The 27,764-nt window shown below is 43.7% G+C and overlaps 1 protein-coding gene across 2 annotated transcripts in view; it reads right to left on the bottom strand.

Annotated features, from left to right (window-relative positions):
* Positions 1-27,764, bottom strand: part of FNDC3B (fibronectin type III domain containing 3B) — a 471,921-nt gene that overhangs the window by 375,940 nt on the left and 68,217 nt on the right. Inside the window, exon 2 of one of the 2 annotated variants that reach the window (XM_073626229.1) lies at positions 22,507-22,655. The exons of the other annotated variant lie outside the window; for it this stretch is intronic. The gene's annotated coding sequence lies outside the window, so the exon portion shown is untranslated. The remainder of the gene's footprint in view (positions 1-22,506; positions 22,656-27,764) is intronic. 2 annotated transcript variants of the gene reach the window in all.

The following is a 27,764-nucleotide window of genomic DNA, read 5'->3' as shown; positions in this document are numbered from 1 at the left end:
AATGCAATGATTTGCTAACCTCATGAACCCATATTTATTCACAATAGAGAATAGAAAACATATCTAATGTTTAAACTGAGAAAATTTACAATTTTAGGAAAAATTAAGGTAATTTTGAAATTGATGGCAGCAACACATCTCAAAAAAGTTAGGACAGGGACATGTTTACCACGATGTAGCATTCCCTCTTTTACCAGCTCTCTGTATATGTCTGGGAACTGTGGAAACCAGTTGCTGGAGTGTTGGGAGAGGAATGTTGTCCCATTCTTGTCTGATAAAGGATTCTAACCACTGGGCATTCCTGGGTCTTCTATTTTTCATTTCAATATGCGCCAAATATTTTCAATTGGTGAAATGTCTGGACTGCAGGCAGACTCTTCTACTACAAACCATGCTGTTGCCATAGATGCAGTATGCAATTTAGCATTGTCCTGCTAAAATATGCAAGGTCTTTCCTGAAAAACATGTCATCTGGATGGGAGCATATGCTCCTGTAAAAGCTGGATTTATCTTTCAGCATTGATGGTACCTTTTCCAGATGTGCAAGCTGTCCATTCCAGATGTACTAATACACCCCTATACCATCAGAGATACAGACTTTTAAACTGAGCGCTGATAACAAGCCAGAAAGTCCCTCCCCTTTTTGGTCCGGATGGTTGTCCAAAAAATTTTCAAATTTCGATTTGTCTGACCATAGAACAGTTTTCTACTTTGCAACAGGCCATTTTAAATGAGCTTTGGCCCAGAGAAGACAGCAGCATGTTTGGATCATGTTTAGATATGGCTTCTTCTTTGCATGATAGAGCTTTATATCCTGCATTTTTGGATGGCACAGCGAACTGTGTTCATAGACAGTAGTATTCCAGAGCCCATGCAGTGATGTAAATCACAGAATCATGCCTGTTTTTTATGCAGTGCCATCTGAGGGTCCGAAGATCATCCAATGTTGTGTTTTGACCTTGTCCCTTGTGCACGGAGATTTATCCAGATTCTCTGAATCTTTTGATGATATTATGTACTATAGATGATGATATGTTTACAGTCTTTTCAATTTTATCTTGAGAAACATTATTCTGAAATTGTTTTGACAATTTTTAGACATAGCTTTTCAAAGATTGGTGAACCTCTGCCCATTTTCACTTATGAGGCACTGACTCTCTGAGGTTCAGTTCACACTGCTGCAAAGACAAAGTTGTACGACTTTGTCCTGCTACTTCCTTTCAACTTGATCCGACTTGGATGTTATTTAGGAGCCTGTACAAGGGCTGAAATTGCATCCAAGTCGGACCAAAGTAATACAGGGACCTTTATTACAGCTGGAGCGACTTGTGTGATATCAGACAGTTCTGAATTTGACATGTAATGCGACTTGGGGTCTCACAAGATGGATCCCATGTCGCAGCACTGTGAACCAAGCCTAAGATGCTCTTTTTATACCAAATGATGTTACTGATCTGTTGCCAGTTAACCTAATTAGTTGCAAAATGTTCATCCAGCTCTCCCTTGTTAGTCCCATTTGCTTTGCCAGGTTTTTTTTTCCCTCTCCCAACTTTTTTGAGATGTGTTGCTGCCATCAATTTCAAAATTACCTTATTGTTTTCTATTGTGAGTTTAAATGTTGTGAGTTTAAACATCTGATATATTTTCTATTTTCTATTGTGAATACAATATGGGTTTATAAGATTTGCAAATCATTGCATTCTGTTTTTATATACTGTAGATTGTACACAGCGTCCCAACTTCTTTGGAATTGGGGTTGAACAAATCAGCTGCATAAACCTTTTGCTTTTCTCATATGAAGAAATATGTATCTGTTTTCCATCTGTAGAGCACATTTATAATAGAGTTATTTCATAACTCATTTAACAAAAAACTAATTTAAATATTGGGCAGACAAGGTGAATTTGTGTTTCATAATACATACCACAATACCGCAGATTGACAATTCAATGCAAGCTGTGTTTTGTCTTATGCAAGACACTTTGTAGTATAATGTTTTCCACAATTGGTAGCTAAAGAGATCATTATGTTTTTAAGAGCAAACATAATAAAATGTTATTTTGTAAACCACATTCACAATTGGTGGGTATATTCAGTACATGTCACCATATTTTCCATTAGAAACTCAGAATAATGATGTTTATCTTCACTGTTTATTGAATTGTGATATTGGCAACCCTGATAATTCCCAGCTTTGACATTTTTATTAAATCCTTCTGACAGTGTTTCGTATATTCATTTTTGTTTTCCAGTAATTAGGCTCTTCGTGCTTTTGTGACTTTTATTGTTGTCTACGCCTCCTTAATAAATCCCACGACTATCAATTACAGCTGTTGTAAAACAATACTGGTCTGGGAGAGACCATCCATGAAATGGACACACAATAATTCAACAAGGAAGGCCAGAAGAGAGTTACAGCAGTGAAAGACAAATTAAAAATATACAAATAACTAACAAAGAATGATAATTGATTACTCTTACATGGTCGTAGAGAATACATGACTTAGAATATATGTTGTATTCTCCTATTAAATTGAAAACTCTAATGATCCTTTTAGTTTTCTTGCAACTAGAGCCCTCTACTTTCAGTACCATTTTTTATTTTAGCTGATATGTAAGTATCGCAGGAATCTCTATGTACTTTTCTGGCTATCATTTCTTCCCTAATATATGTGGGTTCATAACATTTAGACCATATTGGTACAAATTTTAAATTTTTTTAAACATATGCATATTTTTTGCAGACATGCTATGCATCTGCTCCTGAGGAAGTGGAAGGAATCCACAAAACATGTAGAGCTTACTTGATGCAGCTATACTTTTAAGATATGGTTTCATTTTTTTCATACCATACCATGCAATATCCAAACCTTTTTTGATTGCACGATATGGAATACTTATCGGCTATTACCATCTTTTAATATGCGCTATGATGCTTGTCCTGTATATGAATTGTACTGTGTACTTTCTGATGTGTGCATATATTTTTTTCCTTCACAACCATGTATGTACAGATTGCAGTTTGAAATTTTGTCTGCAATAAATACGTTATTGACTCAGCCATGTCACATGTCTCATTTAAAGTCCCCTCTCATATCTATAGACACAGACAGCAAGGTTTGCACCCCCCTTCACGATTGACTGCAGCACACGGTCCGGTCAGTCACATGTCCAGGGTGAAAACGCAAACATGCCAAGATGCATAATAACCACAACGCACCGCGGCAAAAACACTTATGCAACGAGCAGTGTGAAAGAGTCCCTACACAACAGTAAAGGATGTAGTCCTTCCAATTATCAATATTCCCCCATTCATAAATATTTTCTAAAACTGAATGGCCTTTTGGATGTTTTAACAATTCTTTCCAGTATGCGATAGCTTGGTACAAAAAGTGAGATGGCATACTCCAGCTATATATTTTTTCCAGTAAACTAACAAATAGTATGACTTTCCACCTGTGGAACACACTTTAAAGTGGGATTCCGGCAACCAATCTTTTTTTTTTTTTTTTTTTTTTTTTTTTTTAGGTCATTGAGACACTTTGCTAACCCCAAAATAATACTCACAGTTTGGGTGTAATATTTCTGCCTCTCTCTGTTTTCGTACTGAAGAATAACTTAAAAAATATGATGCGGGCTGTTTCCATCTTGCTTGTGGGTATGTGAAGCCCACAAGCATTGATTTCCTGGATGCGGTGAATGCTGTTCATTCACAGCTTGTTCACACGCATGATCATTGTTTCCGCACTGAATCTTGGGAAGCCTAACACTAAGCTCCCAGGAGACAGTGCGGCGCCGGGAAAAGGCAATAAACACGCCTACTCCAATGGGAGGAGAGACAAGAAGTGCCACAATAAAGTACAATATAAAGGTAATTACAGCGATAAAAAAAATTTTGTGTGGCATTTGAACATCTATGCAATTAACTGAAGGGGGTAAGATTAAGTTAAAAATTTGAGTAGAACCCCGCTTTAAGGAGTGTTTCACAACTGAATCACACAACAACATGGTTCATGTTACAGTGTGATTCCTGTGCAACTCAGTGCAGTGCGATTTTCAGCCCATTCATTTGAATAGGTTGAAATCACACTGGATCGCACCAAAAGTAGTGTATGCACTACTTTTCAAAAACGCACTGCACTGGATCGCATTGCATGGTACTGCTGTGCCATGTAATCCGCTGCAGGCAATCGCACTGCATTTGCTGTGGCTATGCTGTCTAGCAGTGGTTCTCCACCACTGGGCTGCAAGAACAGCTGTAGTGTCCCCTCCCTGTTGCCAGAGTGGCAGTAAGCACTCTGCACTGAACAGATGTCATTAGGTGGGGAATGGGGGAGGAATGTCTGCTGCATTCAGCCCTCACTGTGCACCCCCAGCCCCCTAAGTGCCTTCAGTCAGCTGCAAATCCCCCAACCGCCCACAATACACCCCACAGTGGTCTGCAGTGGCTCTTAACCTCCAGGCACACACACACAATGCCCCCAGAACCCCTGAGAGCCCCTACAGTGCCACTAACCTCCCACAGTGATCCCCAGCCTCCCACTGTTCCGCTCAACCCCCTACAGTGCCCCACATCCTGCTGCAGAGCCCACAGACCCCTACTAGGCCCCCTACCTCCAAAAGTGTCCTACAGTGCCTTTCCGCCCCTGCAGTGCCCTTATAAAGTCACCAGCTCTTTCCTTAGACCATATCCCTCACAGTTGGCCTCAGACCCCTCCAGAACCCTTATCCCCCACAGGGCCACCAAGTCTGCTGCAGAGTTTCCTAACCATCTCCAGAACCCCATCCCCCCACTACAGTTACCCATCCAGAGCCCCTAGCACACTTCAAACCCCCATATTATTATTATACAGGATTTATATAGCGCCAACAGTTTACGTAGCGCTTTACAACTTGGGGGTAGACAGTACAAATACAATACACTTTAATACAGTAGGAATCAGAGGGCTCTGCACCTTAGAGCTTACAATCTAAGAGGGAAGGTCAAGAAATACAAGCGGTAATAACTGTGGCCGATGTGCTGATTGAGAAGATAAATGTACAGTTGTTAGGTGGGAGCCAGATAGGCTTCTTTGAGGAGATGAGTTTTCAGGGATCGTCTGAAAGTGGATAAAGTAGGAGAAAATCGGACAGATTGGGGTAGAGCATTGCAGAGGATGGGAGAGGCTCTGGAGATGTTCTGAAGGCGAGCAAGGGAGTTTGAGAGCAGGAGGTCTTGGGAGGAGCAAAGAGAACGATTAGGTTGGTATTTTGAGACTAGGTAAGTGATGTAGCGGGGGGCCAAGTTGTGGATGGCTTTGTAAGTTATAGTTAGTATCTTGAGTTTAATTTGGTGGTTGAGTGGCAGCCAATGGAGGGATTGGAAGAGGGGTATTGCAAATGCTGAGCAGTTTGGGAGGTGGATGAGCCTGGCAGCAGCGTTCATGATGGATTGAAGTGAGCATAGCCTATTTAGAGGTAAGCCAATGAGGAGGGAGTTGCAGTAGTAGAGGCGGGAGATGACCAGGGAGTGGATTAGAAGCTTTGTGGTGACATTGGTTAGGAAGAGGCATATCTTGGAGATGTTGCGGAGGTTGAGGCGGCAAATTTTGGATAGCGATAGGATGTGGGGCCGAAAGGTTAGTTCAGAGTCCAGGATTGCACCTAGGACCTTGGCGTGGGGGGATAAGTTGATAGTTGAGCTGTTGATTTTGACAGAGAAATCAGGGGAAGTGGCACCTGAAGGAGGAACTATCATGAACTCGGTTTTGGATAGGTTGAGTTTGAGGAAGTAATATGACATCCAGGCTGATATGTCTGCTAGTAAGTTGGTGATGAGACAGATGGAGAGAGCTGGGGGGTGGAGAGATAGATTTGGGTGTCATCAGCGTAGAGATGATATTTAAAGCCGTGGGAGGCAACCAACTGACCCAGGGAGGTGGTGTAGATTGAGAAAAGGAGAGGTACAAGAACAGAACCTTGGGGGACCCCAATGGAGAAAGGAAGAGGATCGGAGGAAGTAGAGTTGTAAGTGACAATAAGGGAGCGGTGGGATAGGTAGGATGAGAACCAGCGAAGAGTACAGTCATGGAGACCAAAGGAGTGGAGTTTATTGAGGAGGAGGGGGATGGTCCACTGTGTCAAAGGCAGCAGAGAGATCCAGGAGAAGTAGTACAGAATAGTATCCGCTGGTTTTAGCCATTAGTAGATCATTTGAGAGTTTAAGTAGAGCAGTTTCCGTGGAGTGCTTAGGGCGAAATCCGGGCTGAAGGGGATCAAGAAGTTTATTCATTGTCAGATGGTCGCTCAGTCGGTTGTAGACCAGCCATATATTATTACTCCCACTGATATAAATGTGTAGGCAATTATTCCACCTTCTAACAACTTATACCCAAAAGTTTTTTCTTCTACTAAACACCAAACACCATATTTTGTATTCCCATACTTTTAGTGTATATGTAAAAATCTTTTGTTTTTAGTGGTGGGACATTGAAGGTTTTCGAAGAATTTAGTGGGGCCTGACGTAGAGCCAAATGTATGAGGTCAGCATGTCACTTGTGCCTGTGCAGTAACTCTTAGGCTGGGTTCACATATATGCGAATTGGATGCGTTTTTAACTGTGTCCAATTCGCATAACATGCAAATGTGACCAGCTTTCAATGGAGCCGGTTCACACACGTGGAGCGGCTGCAGTGTGGTTTTGAAAAGGGTCCTGTGTGTTTTTGGGTGCAGTTCAGGTGCAAATTCAAGGAAAAATCTGCAGATAAATCGCAGCTGAACCGGTGAGCAGAAACACACCGGACTCCGGACTGCAAACCACAGTCACATATATGCGAACCCAGCCTTACTGTGTAAGCTTTGTCATTAAAGTTTACTGGCCAGGAGCAGAATGTCAACAGGTAGATCATTGGCCTGCATAAAATATATGAGGCATTGGCCTGGACTGAAAAGTATATATTCTTATGGATATTGCTTCAAATATTTTGAGTTTTTCAAATACTAGTTGTAAATGCAATAATATTGATATATTTGGGCTTACTTTTGCGTTAAATTAGTTCTACTGTACTGTACACCACTTAGTAAAATACTGAATACATCTACTGTGTTAATCTATTAATGGAGATGCCAGATTTGTACACTGTCATGCACTGTCTATGTCTCACAGGATCCACAACATTGCACAGTGTGGCAGTGGATGACAAGTGCCACAACACTGCTTTCCAACATCCTGCACTGCAAGTGATCTCCTGCTCAACCGGTACAATATAGTTCTGCTCAGAAGGAAGAAAAGAGGCAGAGCAGCTTCAGATGAAATAAAAAATACCCACTAAACACCAATGCAAACACAGAATCTATTCTTGCTCCCACTGACACCAGCCATACGGCGTTGACACCTACAATGGGGTTTATTTCATTCCACTGACACCAACAATTGGACATTCTTACGCTAAATGACACAGATATGCAATTTATTTTGTTCTCCCTAACATAAGAGATAGGGATTATTTGACTTCCACTGATACCAATGATGGAACCTGTTTTACTGTCACTTTCTCTTTCACCACCAGGCAATATTTTGTCTAAAAAATAAGCCAGCCATAGACAGATAGAAATTTGAAGGTTCAGCAGGGACTGGCTGAATTTCGATCCATCTATGGGCAGGCTGGTTGTAATGAAGTCGACCAACCAGCTGGAATTTTTTTTGTTCGAGCGCTGCCAGCACTGATCACTGTATTATGATGGCGGGAAACCTCCCGCTGTCAGAATACAACAGCGCAGCGAAAGGAAGTTAATACTGACTGTGTTGATGGGGGAAATCAAGAAATTTTCTTTCCTTCAAACGATGGTTAACCGCTTTAAGACCGCCCACCGCACATATACTGTGGCGGGGCAGTCCGGCTGCGCAAACTGATGGTCTGCACATGTACATCGGTCCATGCATGAGATACAGTGGGTGCGCGTAGGTCACCCGCAATCATAGTACAGAGAGGCAGAACGGGGATCTGTCTATGTAAACAAGGCAGATCTCCATCCTGAAAGGAGACAATACTGAGATCTGCTGTTCCTAGTGATCAGGAACAGCGATCTCTGTGTTGTTCCAGTAAGCCCATCTCCCACACAGTCAGAACACACATAGGGAACACAGTTAACCCCTTGATCGCCCCCTAGTGTCAACCAGGGCTGCGCATCTTCACTGGCCTCACAATTCGATTCGATTACGATTATCAAGTCAACGATTCGATTTGATTCGATTCCGCGATGCATCACGATGCATCACGATTACAGCGCAAGTCCGCAAGTTCTCATGGTTTTCATCAAAAAAAATTCAAGTAGTCAGGAGGACTACATTTTTTTTATTCTACCTGTTCTTAAGAAAAAAAGAGACAGCAGAGGAGCTCCAGGCTCTCTTCCAAAATACTAAAGGAGATGGTCAGAGCCTGCGGACATGCTACAGGAGATGATCAGAGACTGCAGACATGCTACAGGAGATGATCAGAGACTGCAGACATGCTACTGGAGATGGTCAGAGACTGCAGACATGCTACAGGAGATGGTCAGAGACTGCGGACATGCTACAGGAGATGGTCAGAGACTGCGGACATGCTACTGGAGATGGTCAGAGACTGCGGACATGCTACAGGAGATGGTCAGAGACTGCAGACATGCTACAGGAGATGGTCAGAGACTGCAGACATGCTACAGGAGATGGTCAGAGACTGCAGACATGCTACAGGAGATGGTCAGAGACTGTGGACATGCTACAGGAGATGGTCAGAGACTGCGGACATGCTACAGGAGATGATCAGAGACTGCAGACATGCTACAGGAGATGATCAGAGACTGCAGACATGCTACAGGAGATGGTCAGAGACTGCAGACATGCTACAGGAGATGGTCAGAGACTGCGGACATGCTACAGGAGATGGTCAGAGACTGCGGACATGCTACAGGAGATGGTCAGAGACTGCAGACATGCTACAGGAGATGGTCAGAGACTGCAGACATGCTACAGGAGATGGTCAGAGGCTGTGGACATGCTACAGGAGATGGTCAGAGACTGCGGACATGCTACAGGAGATGATCAGAGACTGCAGACATGCTACAGGAGATGATCAGAGACTGCAGACATGCTACAGGAGATGGTCAGAGACTGCAGACATGCTACAGGAGATGGTCAGAGACTGCGGACATGCTACAGGAGATGGTCAGAGACTGCGGACATGCTACAGGAGATGGTCAGAGACTGCGGACATGCTACAGGAGATGGTCAGAGACTGCAGACATGCTACAGGAGATGGTCAGAGACTGCAGACATGCTACAGGAGATGGTCAGAGACTGCAGACATGCTACAGGAGATGGTCAGAGACTGTGGACATGCTACAGGAGATGGTCAGAGACTGCGGACATGCTACAGGAGATGGTCAGAGACTGCGGACATGCTACAGGAGATGGTCAGAGACTGCAGACATGCTACAGGAGATGGTCAGAGACTGCAGACATGCTACAGGAGATGGTCAGAGACTGCGGACATGCTACAGGAGATGGTCAGAGACTGCGGACATGCTACAGGAGATGGTCAGAGACTGCGGACATGCTACAGGAGATGGTCAGAGACTGCGGACATGCTACAGGAGATGGTCAGAGACTGCAGACATGCTACAGGAGATGGTCAGAGACTGCGGACATGCTACAGGAGATGGTCAGAGACTGCGGACATGCTACAGGAGATGGTCAGAGACTGCGGACATGCTACAGGAGATGGTCAGAGACTGCGGACATGCTACAGGAGATGGTCAGAGACTGCGGACATGCTACAGGAGATGGTCCGAGACTGCGGACATGCTACAGGAGATGGTCAGAGACTGCAGACATGCTACAGGAGATGGTCAGAGACTGCAGACATGCTACAGGAGATGGTCAGAGACTGCAGACATGGTACAGGAGATGGGCACAGACTGCGGACATGCTACAGGAGATGGGCACAGACTGCGGCGGATATGGCACAGAAGATGGGCACAGACTGCGGTGGACATGGCACAGGAGATGGGCACAGACTGCGGTGGACATGGCACAGGAGATGGGCACAGACTGCGGTGGACATGGCACAGGAGATGGGCACAGACTGCGGCGGACATGGCACAGGAGATGGTCACAGACTGCGGCGGACATGGCACAGGAGATGGTCACAGACTGCGGCGGACATGGCACAAGAGATGGGCACAGACTGCGGCGGACATGACACAGGAGATGGGCAAAGACTGCAGTGGAAATGGTACAGGAGATGGGCACAGACTGCGGACAATAATGCAGAGTTGTGGTGTGATGAAGGCACATAGAAGACAATTTATGATATGGACTTGTGTCACAGCGCCCCCCCTCCCCCTCTGTACTCACATGCTGCTCTGCCGGTGGCAGCCTGTAATGAGCAGGGCGATCTGCCTGCTCACCATCTCCCCCCGATCTCCATTCCAGCCGCCAGTTGTCGATACTTGGCATGACTATCACATTCTTTCCATCGTATCTCTCCTGAGGTCAGCAGTGAATTCTCCCGGGACAGCGCTCCGTGCGTAAAGCTGTTATTAGTGTGTGTGTATATTCCGGTCATGTGACTCTCGGCCACGCCTCCCTCCTCTCACGTCTCTCCTGATGTCAGCCCCGCCCGCCTCTCTTCTGACCTGATAGCTCCAGTCAGTGGGCGGAGCTGACATCAGGGGAGACTGAGAGGAGGGAGGCGCGGCCGAGAGTCACATGAGCGGAATATACACACACTAATTAACAGCTTTACGCACGGAGCGCTCTCCCGGGAGGGGGCGGGGCCAGAAATCGATTATTCGGGTCACATGCATCGATGCCGCATCGGGGACACCCGAATCACGATGCATCGATGCTGCGATTAATTTCAGCAGCCCTAGTGTCAACCCCTTCCCTGCCAGTCTCATTTATACATAGATCAGTGCATTTTTTTAGCAATTTTTTTGTTTGGTGTCACTGGTCCCCAAAAAGTGTCATTAGGGTCAGATTTGTCCACCGCAATGTTACAGTCCCACTAAAAATAATAGAGCGCCGTCATTACCAGTAAAATCAATTAAAAAAAGAAAAGTCCATAAATCTATCCCTTGCTTTATGTCTAACTGCAAATTTTTTATTAGATTAGATTGATTCACTTGATAGCGCGAGGGACTACACTGTTTATTTATCCTATAGTTGGTACACGCTATAACTTTTGCGCAAACCAATCAATATGCGCTTTTTACCAAAAATATATGTAGAAGAATACATATTGGCCTAAACTGATAAATACATTTTTTTATATATACATTTTTTTGTGGATATGTATTATAGAAGAATATAAAAAAAATGTTTTTTTTTTTCAAAAATGTCAGTCTTTTTTTGTTAATAGCTCAAGAAATAAAAATTGCAGAGATGATCAAATACCACCAAATGAAAGCTCTACTTTTGGGGAAAAAGGGACATCAATTTTGTTTGGGTACAGCGTCGCACGCCCGCGCAATTGTCAGTTAAAGCGACACAGTGCCGTATCGCAAAAAATGGCCTGGTCATTAAGGGGGTAAATCCTTCCGGGGCTGAAGTGGTTAAAGGGAAGAAAATTGTACAATGTGTGGCCTTGCCTTATCTAAGAGGAATAGTCGCATTAAGTGACACTCTAGTGCACACACCCACTTTTGGCCCCGCCTACATATGTCTGGCGGGCAACTTGTTACAGGCATCCCATTTTTTCTTCTCTGACCATTCAATTTGTTCTTACAAAATATTTTCAAATGTTGCTAACTATGCATTATCAGTACAAATATGTTGGACTAGCAGCCATTAAGATACTCTCTCATTCAGACCTCGGACCCACTGTCAGTGGCACTTGTTACGCATTATATAAATGATTTGCTTCCTGTTTAGAAATGAAATCATAGCCCCTGGCAAAGGCAAGTCCTTTAGCTCTAAGGTGCAAAGGACAGCACTGCTGGAAGACTACAAAATTGTCATTTAGTATTTTATTTAGGTAAATCCATAACATTGTAAGAGCAGTAGTTATCTTTTTCAGCTCATAAAGTATTTTCTCATTTAGAATATGTGAAAAGGTGTTACAATAAACCACATTCACTAGCATTGCATCCCATCCATCTATTACTAGGGCCACCACGGCACACTTTGTGGTGTATACTTTTAGCTATTGAGCCTCACTCAATGTGACATCATCGGATTGAAATGCTTCTGAGATCATTCAGAATTGGTGGACAGGTGCATTTGACTTGTTACATAGTTATATAGTAGGTGAGGTTGAAAAAAGACACAAGTCCATCAAGTCCAACCTATGTGTGATTATATGTCAGTATTACATTGTATATCGCTGTATGTTGCTGTCATACAGGTGCTTATCTAATAGTTTCTTGAAACTATCAATGCTCCCCGCTGAGACCACTCTATGTAGTTTAAGGTTAAACCTCTTTTCTTCTAATTTTAATGAGTGGCCGCGAGTCTTGTTAAACTTCCTTCTGCGAAAAAGTTTTATCCCTATTGTGGGGTCACCAGTATGGTATTTGTATATTGAAATCATATCCCCTCTCAAGAGTCTCTTCTCCAGAGAAAATAAGTTCAGTGCTCGCAACCTTTCCTCATAACTAATATCCCCCAGACCCTTTATTAGTTTTGTTGCCCTTCTTTGTACTCGTTCCATTTCCAGTACGTCCCTCCTGAGGACTGGTGCCCAGAACTGGACAGCATACTCCAGGTGCGGCCGAACCAGAGTCTTGTAGAGCTTGTAGTTGATCAAATTCTGGCCTGCATTTGACCTGCTTCAAATGGGTTTTGCATTCCCATGAACTTATATAGAAATGCAAAACCCACTTGAAGAGAACAAAAACCCATCAACACAGACCCATAAAGGGCATATTAGATTGAGTTTGCCTCCCAGGCCAAAAAATCTCAGTCCTTCCTTCATCTGATCAGTTGGTATAGCCTGAACAGGTAGAACTTGTCACTCACTTTAAAAACTGAGACTGATCTTACAGTGTGTTCATGCTGAACTACATTTTTACTAGATGGAATCCATAAGCTCACACATGTACAAAATTCTTCTAAATGGTATTTTACAACCACACATGTAAGTTACTTTATAATAAATGCCAAGAATTCCACAGCATATTTTACATAAAGATTATTTGCCCTAGCAATGTGCGGGTTATGCTTTAACATGTCACTGCAAAAATGCTAACTCAGCAGCACAAGACAGCTGTTTGAAGCTTCAATGAAATCTCCAGCCTGTATTCATTTTTTGAAAGAATACTCAGCTTATGAATTCGTAGAAAGTCAGTGCCATACCTGTCCGCAAGCTTCCTAAGCCATGTGCACCTTGTGAATCTTCGCACAAAATTAAAAAAGAAATGCAATCATTGGATAATGGCAAACCCAATTGTTTCCAGCCACAAACTAGCAGAGGCTTCTTTTTATTTTCTAAGCACTCCAGTGAAATCTGGAAGGACTGCCACATTCAGCTTTGTGGATTCAGTCACACTGCTGCCTACATGGAATGTACTACACCAGAGGTCCAGGTACAGACCCAGGTATAAAGGTTTTATCACTGGCTATCTCCGACCTTGCCATGGCCCTGGCCCTCAGCACTGATCAAACTGGCCATAAACTACCTTTTATTCATAAAACCCGAGTCCAGGAATCAGAAAACAAAAATCTACCGTTGCAGTCACCCCCTTCCCCCCATCACTACAAGCATTAAATGCTTACATGTGTAGGGGTGCCAAAATAAGGATTAAATATGTACCCTATTCTACGCTCTAGCGGGCTTTGCCCAGCAGTGCAACCGGTCCCCCACAGCCTCCTCTCTAAGGCACTTCCAGCCACAGTTGCCCGCTTGCCCCCGCCATATACAATAGGGGGTAATGGTCCTGCATTGTTCATGATGATTTTAAGGGACCACCCACAAATGGGGCAGCATAAGAACTGACTTTAGCGGGGGATAGGGTACGTAACAATGCTTGTACCTGTATCCCCTGGGGTAGTTTTCTTCTTAATTCATGGAGTTGGCCTTTAACCATAGCATACATTAATAGAAGAAATAGAACACCATCCTTTGCTCTCTAAGGGCTCATGCACACTGCAGCTCAAAAAAACAAAAAACAAAACTGCTTTTGCAGGCATTTGAGCTTTTATTTCTGTGGCTAAAAGCTTGAAGAAGCCTGTACTTTTTTGTGCTCCTTTGCACGTTTTTATTAAGCTTCTTCAAGCTTCTTCAAGCTTCTTTGAGCTTATTTGAGCATAAGCGATTTTTTATTCACAAACCCTGCCCTCAGCTCATTTTATCTTTTTTTGTGCATCTTTGAGCTTCTTTGAGCTTTTTCATGCTTTTTTGTGTGTTTTGGGGCACTAAGGCGTCTTTTCTGCTCGAAAGCTCCTCTCAAAAATGCAAGTTTGGTGGGATTTTTTTCTGCCTGCAAAAGCATATGCCTGTAAACTCCTGAAAAAGCCATAATGTGCATGGACACATTGGCTAACAAGGAGGGGAGTTTCCAGGCAGAAAAAAATGAGAGCTCAAGAAAGCTCAAAAGCCTGTAGGAGACATTTCTTTGAGCTCATTTGAAATGTAGTCTGCATGAGCCCTAAGCCAGTTCTCCTGATGGATATGTAAAGCTTCACTGTGGTCTTCCTAAGGTATAATTTTATTTAATGTTCTGAGTTTTGCCAGTTTAGTTAAATGTTGGCAGCAATCCTTAATATATACAAATCTACCTTCATAAAATAAATGTTAGATATAAAAAGCACAAAACATATCAATGATGAGCATTGTATTAAGGCAGTTCATTTACATTTTTTTTCAGATCTCTGGAATGATCCTGCAATTATTTATGCCTCAGACTGTTACATAAAATAAATTAATCCTCAAAATGATGCAACACCTGAACCACAGACACCTGACTAAGAGGAATGCTATGTAGGTCGCTGCAATTACTACATCAACATTTATTCCTGTAGACCGATATTATAGCGAGCAGAAGAAACTGTTTTGGTTAATGAGGACATGGATATTTACTAAAAGAGGTATGTTTTGTTTCAGCGCAGCAATCCCCCGGCAGTCATTTATTAAAGAGTTCCGCCCGGGGAAAAAAAAAAAAAAAAGTCAGCAGCTACAAATACTGTAGCTGCTGACTTTTAATATATGGACACTTACCTGTCCAGGAAGCCCGCGATGTTGGAACCGCAGCCGATTTTCGGATCGGCTGTCAGGTGCTGCAGCCACCATCTCCACTAAGGGAAACCATCAGTGAAGCTTTTCAGCTTCACAGTCGGTTCCCTACTGCACATGCGCGAAGCACGCTGCACTTTCTAATTGGCCAGGGGGTGCGGAGGAAGGAGGAGGGGGGCCGAACGTCCGAGGGACGGCGCCACAGCGCCGTCTCCCAGAAGTGGGGATGGGGACCCGTTCCCTCCTCCACCCTGAAAGGTGCCAAATGTGGCACCGGAAGTAGGGACGGGGACCAGTTCCCTCCTCCACCCTGAAAGGTGCCAAATGTGGCATCGGAAGTAGGGACGGGGACCAGTTCCCTCCTCCACCCTGAAAGGTGCCAAATGTGGCACCGGAAGTAGGGACGGGGACCAGTTCCCTCCTCCACCCTGAAAGGTGCCAAATGTGGCACCGGAAGTAGGGACGGGGACCAGTTCCCTCCTCCACCCTGAAAGGTGCCAAATGTGGCACCGGAAGTAGGGACGGGGACCAGTTCCCTCCTCCACCCTGAAAGGTGCCAAATGTGGCACCGGAAGTATTAACGGGGACCCGTTCCCACCTCCACCCTGAAAGGTGCCAAATGTGGCACTGGAAGTAGGGACGGGGACCAGTTCCCTCCTCCACCCTGAAAGGTGCCAAATGTGGCACTGGAAGTAGGGACGGGGACCAGTTCCCTCCCCCACCCTGAAAGGTGCCAAATGTGGCACTGGAAGTAGGGACGGGGACCCGTTCCCTCCTCCACCCTGAAAGGTGCCAAATGTGGCACCGGAAGTAGGGACGGGGACCCGTTCCCTCCTCCACCCTGAAAGGTGCCAAATGTGGCACAGGAAGTAGGGATGAGGACCAGTTCCCTCCTCCACCCTGAAAGGTGCCAAATGTGGCACCGGAGGGGGGGAAGCAAATAAGCGGAGGTTCCACTTTTGGGTGGAACTCCGCTTTAAGGTAATTTTTGAAGCCAAACTCCAGGAATTAAAAAATTACATCTAAGAGTGCTGGAAGAAATTGATATTTACCATTTTTTGAACCCCATCAAGGTCCCCCCAGCAGTGCAACCAGTCCCCCCACAGCCTCCTCTCTAAGGTGCTCCAGTCTGTGGTTGCACATTGCCCCAACCAATTACAATACCGTGTTAATAGACTCGCATTATATATAATGACACTGTGGGACCAACCACAGACCAAACCTTCAGGAAGAGGGCAGCGCTGGAGTGGGGTTTAGAGAAACGATGCCTGTTCTTGTACACTCTATAGATAAGAGCATTTAACCCCTGTAGTACGGGGAATGGGACCCACTGCAAGGGGTATATATTTTTTTTTCTAAAGCTGCCCATACACTGTGCGACTTTTGACCATTTCCAGAGAAACCAGCTGAAATTTGCTAGATGGGTGGCCCTGCTGGCCAAAATTTGATGGTTTAACTTTCATTCAAGGACCCTGTTGAAAAGTTTGAACAGAACAAAGGCTGCTGTTTTGCCAGCCTTGCCAGCTGTCAAAATACTAAAGCTGCAGTGGGAGATTTGTTCACCTGTGCTGTATAGCATGGATGGAGGAATCTGAATCAACTGGCAGGATGAATTAAAAAAATCCCTGAAGTTGGGCTTTAAATACACTTATTGAAAGTAAAAGTCCAACATCGTTAGGAACAATAGGAAATGTTTACATCCCCTACAGAATTTATTGCTCTGTGTCGCTCTGTCTTCCTGTTCTTGTGAACACACAGAAAGCAAGGAGAATCTCCTACAAAATCTCCTAAAAAAGGACACAGAGAGGGAATAGAACATTTACCAACTCAACTGTATGTCACCATTGGGGAGAATCTTTTTACTCCCTTTTTTAGTGACCACAAAGGAATGGAGGCAAATCTCCCCAAGGTAAACAAAGACAACAATAAATTCCTTACATAAATACCAACCATTCCCACTACTAAAAAGAAGGTCTGGAATCAGGGTTATGAAGGTACAGGGAAAGGGAAGAAAGAATTATTTTTATTCTGTAAACATAATCAAATATATCTGAATATAGAGGTAAAAAAAAACAGTACACTCACCAAGTCCAGGGCTACATTCAATTATGCATGGTAATAAAGCTAGACTGAACGATATATAATGACTTGATCCTATGCTAAAAGGACCACAAGATGGTTGTGCTTTACTGCTCCTTCCAACACTGTAAGTCTACGGGGTTGATTTACTAAAGTTAAATAGGTTGCGTGCTTTACAAGAGAATTTTTCTTTCGCTTAACTACTTGCCTACTAGGCATTGTTACCCCCTTCCTGCCCAGGCCAATTTTCAGCTTTCAGCACTGTCACACTTTGAATGACAATTGCACAGTCATGCAACACTGTACCCAAATGACATTTTTATCATTTTTTTCACACACATAGAGTTTTCTTTTTGTGGTATTTAATCGCCACTTTTTAAAAATTTTTTTGCTAAACAAACTAAAAAAGACCCAAAATTTTGAAAAAAAGAAAAAAAGTTTTTTATAGTTTCTGCTATAAAATTTTGCAAACAGGTAATTTTTCTCCTTCACTGATGTGCTGATAAAGCAGCACTGATGGGCACTGATAGGCAGCACTGATAGGCAGCACAGATGGGCACTGATGAGGCGGCACTAGTGTGCACTGAGTGGCAGCACTGATGGGCACTGATAGGCAGCACAGATGGGCACTGATGAGGCGGCACTAGTGTGCACTGAGTGGCAGCACTGATGGGCACTGATAGGCAGCACAGATGGGCACTGATGAGGCGGCACTAGTGTGCATTGAGTGGCAGCACTGATGGGCACTGATAGGCAGCACAGATGGGCACTGATGAGGCGGCACTAGTGTGCACTGAATGGCAGCACTGATGGGCACTGATAGGCAGGACAGATGGTGATGATCAGTGCCCTGATTATCAGTGTAGATGCTCCCTCTTACACCTGCCGGTTACCAGCTCTCCTCATCTCATACTGTGACAGATTGGGGAAAGGAATGCCGATAACTGGCAATTGTGTTTGCATTGTGATCAGCTGTGATTGAACACAGCTGATCATGTGGTAAGGGGCCACTGTGATTGGCTCTTTACCTCGATTTGTGATAAGCTGTGTCCGAAGGATACAATGATCACAGAGCGTGCCATGTGCGCACCGCAGCGGACGCGGTTATGGGAGGACGTCAATAGACACTCTCTCAGAACTGGAGGACCGCTCTGTAGCCGTCATTCAGCTATAGTGCGGTCGGCAAGTGGTTAATGAATGTGGTGAATATTCATAAGCAAGAATATCCAATTATGCTCAAGAAAAAAACATAAACAGCAATTGTGCTTGCACAAGATTGGACGATGGAAATCATCAGAACTTCACTTCATTCACTAAGCTAAGAAATTCCCTTACAAAGTGAACAGCCTACTGTATATGCCTTTAGCAAATCAACCCCTATGTGTCTGCCAACTTACTGAAAACAACACATACTCTATGTGGTTGATATCTAACTTCAAAAGTTGTTGAACAAAGAGAGACAGCAATTGCAATTTGTTACAGAGCTTCATCTAAAGGTTATTTTACAATTCTCTATATTTGATACAATAACAAAATATGGAGGAGAAACATGCATGTAAGCAGTGGCGGCTGGTGCTCAAAAGTTTTTTCGGGGGGCGCAAACAAACTGAAAAATTCAGAAAAAACCCCATCAATTGCAGCCTCAATGTACCATCAATCGCAGCCACTGTGCCATCAAACGCAGCCACTGTGCCATCAATCACAGCCACTGTGCCATCAATCACAGCCACTGTGCCATCAATCGCAGCCACTGTGCCATCAATCGCAGCCACTGTGCCCATCCATCGCAGCCACTGTGCCATCAATTGCCGCCACTGTGCCATTAAACATAGCCACTGTGCCATCAAATGCAGCCACTGTGCCCCATAAAATGCAGCCACTGTGCCCATCAATTGTCGCCACTGTGCCATCAAATGTAGCCACTGTGCCCATCAATTGCCGCCACTGTGCCCATCAAACGCAGCCACTGTGCCCCATAAAATGCAGCCACTGTGCCCCATAAAATGCAGCCACTGTGCCCATCAATTGTTGCCACTGTGCCATCAAATGTAGCCACTGTGCCCATCAATTGCCGCCACTGTGCCCATCAAACGCAGCCACTGTGCCATCAAATGCAGCCACTGTGCCTATCAATTGCCACCACTGTGCCATCAAACGCAGCCACTGTGCCATCAAATGCAGCCACTGTGCCCCATAAAATGCAGCCACTGTGCCCATCAATTGCCGCCACTGTGCCCATCAATTGCTCCCACTGTGCCCCATCAAAGGCAGCCACAGTGCCATATCAAATGCTGCCAGTGTGCCCCTCGCTGGCCCGCCGTCTGCGCTTACCTGTCTCGGTGGGACAGCTCCACAATGTCTTCTCCTGTCCTCTCCACCCGTCCTCTGCTATGATTGGACGCCTGGCGTCCAATCACAGCGCCTGTCTTTTCAGCTAATCAGGTGACGGGTAACAGATCCGAGCACCTGATTGGCGGAGAGGCAGTTTAGTGTTAGAAAAGCGAATATCCATTTGCTTTTCTAACACAGCTGAGTGACCGCAGGTCACCTATTTTGACGCCTATTAGAGTCTATGGCTCTAATCATGTGATTTAAAACCACCCCCTGCCGCTGTAATTCAGGCACCCCATTCCTAAAAAGGTGCCAGGCACCTGAATAAGGGTTGGCAGGGGCAGCCATAGATAGAGTCATGCAATGCATGACTCTATCTATTGATGCCAGAGGGGGGTGGCAGGAGAGAGGGGGCGGCGCCCTTGCGCCCTTAATGCACGGGCTGCCACTGCATGTAAGGTTGTGAAAATCACACAAAACTATGTTTCAGGTAAACATATCCTCATAATATGTGTTCATTGAAAACACTCTTTACTCTTAGCACAATTTAACATTTCTCCATACTGATTGGTAACAAGTTCCATAGGGATCGCAACTGAGACTGATTCATCAGGCATGACAGTAATTAAAACATGCTTTCTGGGTTTTGACCTTTGGCTTGTGACCTACAATCTGAAACTGCTGCTTGTCTGGACCAATGTTTGTAACCTGATTCTGGCCTTTAGTGGCTCTATTCCTGAGCTGCCAGTCCCAATGCTGGCTAGTTCCTGGATTGCTATTATAACCTCCCTGGCGGTATGATTATGTCAGATTTTTCAATCTCAAAGCGGTACATTGTTTCGCCTAGAAATTTGGCGTTTTGAATTGTAGGCCTGTAATTCTTAGGAATAACACACTTAAATCTGTCCAAACCAGAGTCTAGTAGACATCCCCGGTATGATAAAGTTTGAAACACAAAATCATAAATTATAATATAATAAATAACTATAAATAATTATAAAAAATAATAATATAATAATAATAAAATGTATTTCCCCACGATTCACAATCGCTCAATTCTGCAAGAGTTCTAATTTATTATCGCTGTTTTCTAGCTGGTCTAAAACCTCTTTTGATGTAAAGGGACACGTTTTGGTTGCTATGGACAATCTCCAGTTTCCAGGCAGAAAGAAGAGTATATATAATATAAAAGTGCATGCAGGGTACTGCACAAAGCATTAGGGACAAAAGGAAGGAGAAATGATTTGATATAGTAATGTAATCTGTAAGATTACAGTGTACTGTGTGTGTTATGATTTTTGTACTTTTTGAATTTGCCGCCGGGCTCCCAGCACACCAAGCAACGGGCGGAGGATCCGCAGGGGGTCACAACGGGGTGAAAGATCGCAGGATCCTGGTGACAAGGTACATACGCTGTACTGGGATTCTGCAATGCAATCCCGAGTGTGGCTTGGGGTTACCGCTAATGGTACTGAACTTTAAACCCGAGCCACACTCTGGATTACCGCCAGGAGGGTTAACTCAACCTAATTTTTTGTTGCTGCCAATGACCAAAAATGGGGTGCTACAACTTAATTCTCTCCACAGCCAACTTCCACCAATGGGACAAACCTTCCATTCCAAAGAAAAGCACAGACCTTCATGGCTTATCCTCAAATCAGCTTCTAAGGAAATCTCTAACTCTTAGAGACTAGGTTCACACTTATGTGAATTGCATGCATTTTGAACCACATCCAATTCACATGACATGTAAAAGAACGTTGCTTTCTATTGTGCCTGTTCACACATGTCCGGTGCAGCCGGAGTGCAGATTTAGTGTGAAAGAGTCCTGTTAGTTTTCTGAGCAGTGCGGTCCAGCTCAGGTGCGAATTTAGGCCCATTGACTTCTAGGGGAACGCTTCTGAATCACACGTCATTCCCTTGTGAACAGGATAAAATCCTGACCTTATCCTGGTATAAACCTGACCTGATCCTGATCAAAAAACTTATCTGAAACTCTGAACTACTTTGTCAATTAGCTGTGAAATTGGAGCTTCAATTCGCACCCCACATGTGTGAATCCAGCCTTCAAAGGTCAATGTCGCATGGGTGAAGGCTAGACGACTGTCTTTGTGATACTCTCTGCTTCTCTCTTTTTTCCCCTTTGGGTTTCCCCCCTCTCCATCCCCTTCTTCCTTTTCCTCCCTTTTGTTTACCCTACTACATCTTTACAATAGGGACGTTTATGGTTTGAATTCCCTGAGCTCAGACTATGTGTTCGAGGAGCTTAAACTGCTTTCCCTTTGGAATTGTTCCTAGGAACTACCTATGGTGTGATGGTTGCTCTCATACAAATTAGAAATCCTATCAGTGTTGTATTATTTTGATCTGTAACCATTTTTGTACTAACCGTGATTTTGTTTTGTATTGTTTTCCTTTTTTTTTTTTTGCTTTACCCAAATAAAATGTTAAAATGTTAATGTCTATCAATGTCTGTCTGTCATTGCCCCCTTAAGAATCCTGTATGCATAAAGATCAATAAGTGCCACTGGAAAACTTCTGATATACCTCTCTGCTCAGAGATGGTCACCATAGTGCAGTATGTATGAATGAGTGTTTCCGTCTAGTAGGGGAAACTTACTCTCAATGGTAGCCAATTGGCACCACTGGCTTACTTGGTATGGAAATAGATATGGTTCAGTACATTAATTGATATACATGTACACTTGATTAGACAGTTTTATGTTTGGCCTCTATAGTTGCACTGTCAGTAGGTAAATTGTACTTTCTTAATGGCAATCTTCCATGTATTCTATGTCATGAGTATGTGGAATTGGCCTTTTTGTTAAATTTTTGTTCTCTTGTTTTCTAAGTCTTTAAATTACAAAAAAAAAATCAGTGAAGCAGAAAAAAACGCAAGCCTTACCTTCAGTTTTGCACAGATGTACAGGCCCCTCTCCTGTATTAAAACGGCGTAGTCTGATTTCTCTGCACACTGCGAGCTTCCCACAGTGTATGTCAGACTCTGCAGAAAGTCACATAGAGCCCCTGCCTCATTTCTGTGCTGGAGGATATCTAGAGGGGAGAGGAGCAGGATGTAAGCGATGCATCCTAAAAACTTTTGTACAAGATATGTTTTTTGAACCTACCCTTTAAAGCGGAGGTCCGCCCACCTACACATACTGCAGCTGCTGGCTTTTATTAATAGGACACTTACCTGTCCTGGAGTCCAGCGATGTCAGCTCCGCAGCTGATGTTTCCATCAGCTGTCGGGTGCTGCCGCCGCCATCGCGGGTAAGGGAACCCAGCAGTGTAGCCTTACGGCTTCACGCCGGTAACCCTACTGTGCATGCGTGAAGCTCCTCTCTCCTACTGGCCCGGCGACAGGGATAAGGGGAGGGAGCCGAGCCGTGACGTCAATATCTGCGGCTGTGGCTCCCAAAAGTGGGAACAGGATACCTGTCAAAGACAGGTATCCTGTCCTCCCTCCCCCCCGAAAGGTGCGAATTGTGGCACCGGAGGGGGGGGGGGGGGGAACGAGCGGAAGTTCCACTTTTGGGTGGAACTCTGCTTTAAGTACAAAATCCTTAGATGGTTAAAAAACAAATGGAATGAGTATATAAATAAGACGCATTGGCTCATTTATTAAAGCAGTAAACAAATCAATGAGTGTATGCAAATTGTAAAAATCCAGCACAATCACACATAAGTTTGACTGATGTCTCAATTCTGAACAGCACCAGAGACATTTTTCTGGGCAAATATACTTTAAAGCACATGAATAGTAGATCATATTTTTTAAGGAAATATCTTGGACTCATTCTGTTTAGAATGGCAATGTGCCATGCAGGATGCATTTGCAACAACACACACTGTTATGTTGGTCTGGGCTGGAAACCAAAATAACTGAGGTGTATGGTCAAAGGCTGGAAGACTGTTTTAAGCTTTGACTGCATGTAAGTGGTATTTGCCATATTATGAACATTGGCAGGGGGCTCATACTCCGAGATGTATGCACTTAACAAACAGACACATGCATCTTCAGTGCAATCAGGGGACAAAACAGAAATAGCATCAAACTAAGCAGTTTGTGTACTTCCCTGATTACATTAAAATTCTAATCAAAGTATACTTTAGGATTGGGAAGGTAAGAAAGATAAACTGCATATTGATATGGGAACTGCAAGGACTACATACAAGGCAGTGTAAAAGATGTCCTACGGTCCTGACCTTCACTGTAAAAATGATGTCACACATACAATGTTGTCAAAGTCCCTATAGTTGTAGAAATACTGTATATTTTATAATGGGCACCTCGAAATTAGAGACATCCATTGCATAAAAAGGGATCTAAGGTGTAACTAAAGCCGTCCATTCCTGCCAGAAAAGGATTCTAATTTAGACCTATGCCGCGTACACACAATCGAATTTCGGCCGACAAAAGACCGATGAGAGTTTTTCGTCGGAAAATGCGACCGTGTGTATGCTCCATCGATCTTTTGCTGGTGGAATTTCAGCCAGCAAAAGATTGAGAGCATGCTCTCAATTTTTTGGTTGGGAAAAGTTCCTATCCGAAAATGCGATCGTCTGTGGCAATTCCGACGCGCACACTCCCTACGCATGCTCGGAAACAATTCGTCGCATGCTCGGAAGCATCGAACTTAATTTTCTAGGTTCGTCATAGTGTTATACGTCACTGCGTTCTTGACAGTCCTAATTTCAGCAAACTTTTGCGTGACCGTGTGTGTGCAAGGCAAAGTTGAGCGGAATCCTGTCGGAAAAGCCGTCATATCTTTTTCCGACGAGAAATCCACTTGTGTGTACGCGGCATTCGATGACCAGTTCTAGATATTTAGCCATCGACACAGAGGACTAAATCTATAAGATTTGAATTTGCAGTGCCAGAATTCTGATTGTGCACAATTAAAAGAAATGGTCATAGGATGACCACCTAACATGGGCAGTTGAGGTCTTCATAAGATAGAATTCTCTACTGGCATGCACACGTAATGTGCAAGTGTAAAGCTGGTCATACTGTCTTTTTTTTTTGTTTTTGTTTAGCCCGTTGACACATATCTCCATCCACACAAACAAGGTGAATAGAGGGATCCTCTGACGCTGTGGGGTTGATTACTAAAACTGGAGAGTGCAAAATCTGGTGCAGCTGTGCATGGCTGATTGGTTAGTATGCAGAGCTGCACCAGATTTTGCACTATCCAGTTTTAGTTAATCAACCCCTGTATTCTAACAGCAATATCTACTGTTCAGGGGAAAATTTTCCAACATGTCTTTTCAACGGTAGTCCATTAAACAGCTGTTCTGTCAAGCATAGGGAGTCCACACACTGATCGCAATTTGGCCAGATTGTCTGAATTTTAGTCAGTGTATGCCCTGCCTAACGTTTACTCCACTAAGTGTATGGCCAGCTCAGAATACTCTACTTGACAACACCTTTATCTGCTTTTCTCTACAGAAGCACGGAGCCATCTTTGGTCAGGCATTACTCAGGGTTGGCATCTGCCTTGTATAGACTACTTTTCAATGATGAAATGCACAGCATTTTTGAGAGACGATACCGTTGCTGTATACTTTGACAAGTAAGGAATGTCTTCCTTCACAATTTTAATGCTGCTATAAGGTCCACTTTAAGACATAGTTTGACTGGAGGAGCTCTTTTCTCCTCATACGTGGCCTAATCTTGGTCAAGTCAAATAAAACTTAAAGGGAGTGAGGACGTGAGGTTGTGGGGTGGAGTGGTGTCTGTGATTGTGTAACCCGAGGAGCAGAATGTTTTGTACGGCATGCAGAGGTTCTGTTAAATATATAATACATCTAATACAAACTGCAGATGTGCAATTCTCAGCATTATATTTAGACTTTAGAGACATGAGTGTTGTGATGTCATGATGTCTCCATTTTTATCAAATGACTAAATAAACAATGCCTTCTAACATATATACTCTGCTGTAGAATTGTCGCATCTCACATAGCGCTACACAGGAGTGCTGAGCAATACGTAAATAGAGAATGTATCCTGGTGGAGAAAAGTCTATGAAAACAAACATGTCCCTAGAAAGCTTTGAACTTGTTGCAGATGTTCACTCATTGTAATGGTACAGTACTTGGCTCAAGGTCTCTACCATTTATGCTTCATCATGAAAATCCTGTGGGTGTAAGTCAAGAACAAAACCGCACAAGGAGCTCGCTGAATTTTGATATATAAACACATTTATTTATATATATATATTATATATATATATATATATATATATATATATATACACAGACCAACAGTCATGCTAGGTGAATGGACCACATAAAACGATGAGTAAAAAGACAAAATGGTCTGCACATAACAAGCAACACTATAAGGGCTTGTTCACACAAGTTCAGTTGAGCTGCATTGATTTGCACAGAAATGTTTTCCTATGTGCCCCGTGCACCCCACAATGTAGCCTTGAGGTGTGTTGTAGTGCATTGTGTAAATGCTGAATTTTTTCGCAACACACCGGAGCTCGCCTGAAGTCATAACTTGAGGTCTCACTAAAGATCCATATAAGGGAATCAGGACCTCCTTCCTTCTATGATGATCCCTCTAGTGATGCAACCTAGAATCATAATCACTTTCCCCCCTGCCTGGTCACACAGTTTGCTCATTTTGCAATCATCTGAAATAAGCATCCCCAAATCTTTTTCTTCTACAGTGCTGACTAACACTGTACCCCCAATGTTGTACTCTTTCAAGGGATTCTTTTTCCCTAGGTGCATTATTTTACATTGAATTGCAGTTTCCACTGCTTTGGCCACTCTCCCTGGAATGCCAAATCATGTTCCATGTTACAGACACCTCTAGGGATATCAACCCTATTACACACCTGTGTGTCATCAGCAAAAAGACATACAGTGGAACCTCGGATTGCGAGTAACGAGGTGCAATACGAGCTTTTTTTTTTTTTTTTTTTTTTAATCCTGACTCAATTAGCGAGCGTTGTCTTGCAAGACGAGCAGGATTCAAGCCACTTGTGTGTCCATTTCCGTATTTGGGCAGAGGCCGGGGGCACTGGTGGCTTCGTGGAGAACTCGGAGACGATCGGAGACACTCTGTAACACTCCATTCCAGAGTGTCTCCAAGCGTCACAGGCACCCCCGCACCTCTGGCTACATGTGGTACTGCATACACCAGCGCCGCCGCACCTCTGGCCACATACAGTACTGCATAGACCAGCAGTGGCTGTGGAATGGATTATCTGAGTTTCCATTATTTTACTATGGGGAAACTCGCTTTGATATATGAGTGCTTTGGATTACAAGCATGCTTCTGGAACGAATTATGCTCATAATCCAAGGTATTATTGTACCTTGCCAACAAACGTTTAGTTTTGTCATTTACAAAGTAGAGAGCTCTGTGGTACACCACTAGTGACTGATTGGCACAGATTTGGCACACTGGGCACATGTGGATGGCCATGGGGTACATACCTGGCCATCCACATGTTGCCCCTCTCCCTGGTGGTCCTAGTGGCGATCCCTGGTGGTCCAGTTTGGTGATCTGCGGGGGGGCTGCGCTGATAAACAATCAGCGCAGACCCCCCCTGCCAGGAGAGCCTGGTCTCTGTCCCGAATGAATCTCATTTACAACCACACTCTGGTATATATCCTTTAGCCAACTGCATATCTACTGAACCACCCAAAGGTTAAGTGCTAGGCTGCTCTGTGCAAAATCATTGCACAAAGCAGGTACGTATGACATGTTTGTTATTTTAAAAAAATAGGGTATACAATCACTTTAAAGATGAAAGGGAATCAATAAGATATTTAACACATGCAGATTTTAAGAGGGATTTACAGTCCCATGTTTCATTCTTTGGCCCCATATTTTACAAAGCCAGCTGTTTTTTCTGGATCTCAAAAAAGGCATTTTCAAATAGAATATATTGTTTATTTGACAATCTGCATATCCTGACATCTGCTTATATGACTCCCCCATTTATACCAGCCAAATATGTTCTTCTCTGGCATGTCATAGTTGTCTGAAAAACAGCAAGAGGGAGCTGGATGACACAGAGAACTCACATATTGTTAAAGAAAATACCACAAATACATCCTAATAGTTACAGTGCCACATACATAATATTACAAGTTTGAGATTCTTTATCGAAATCAAGGATCAGTGAAGATAACTCA

Source organism: Aquarana catesbeiana, linkage group LG04 (genome assembly GCF_042186555.1).
Source record: "Aquarana catesbeiana isolate 2022-GZ linkage group LG04, ASM4218655v1, whole genome shotgun sequence".
Taxonomy (NCBI): domain Eukaryota; kingdom Metazoa; phylum Chordata; class Amphibia; order Anura; family Ranidae; genus Aquarana; species Aquarana catesbeiana.
The sequence above is the reverse complement of the archived record's forward strand: the minus strand, read 5'-3'. Positions and strand labels throughout refer to the sequence as shown.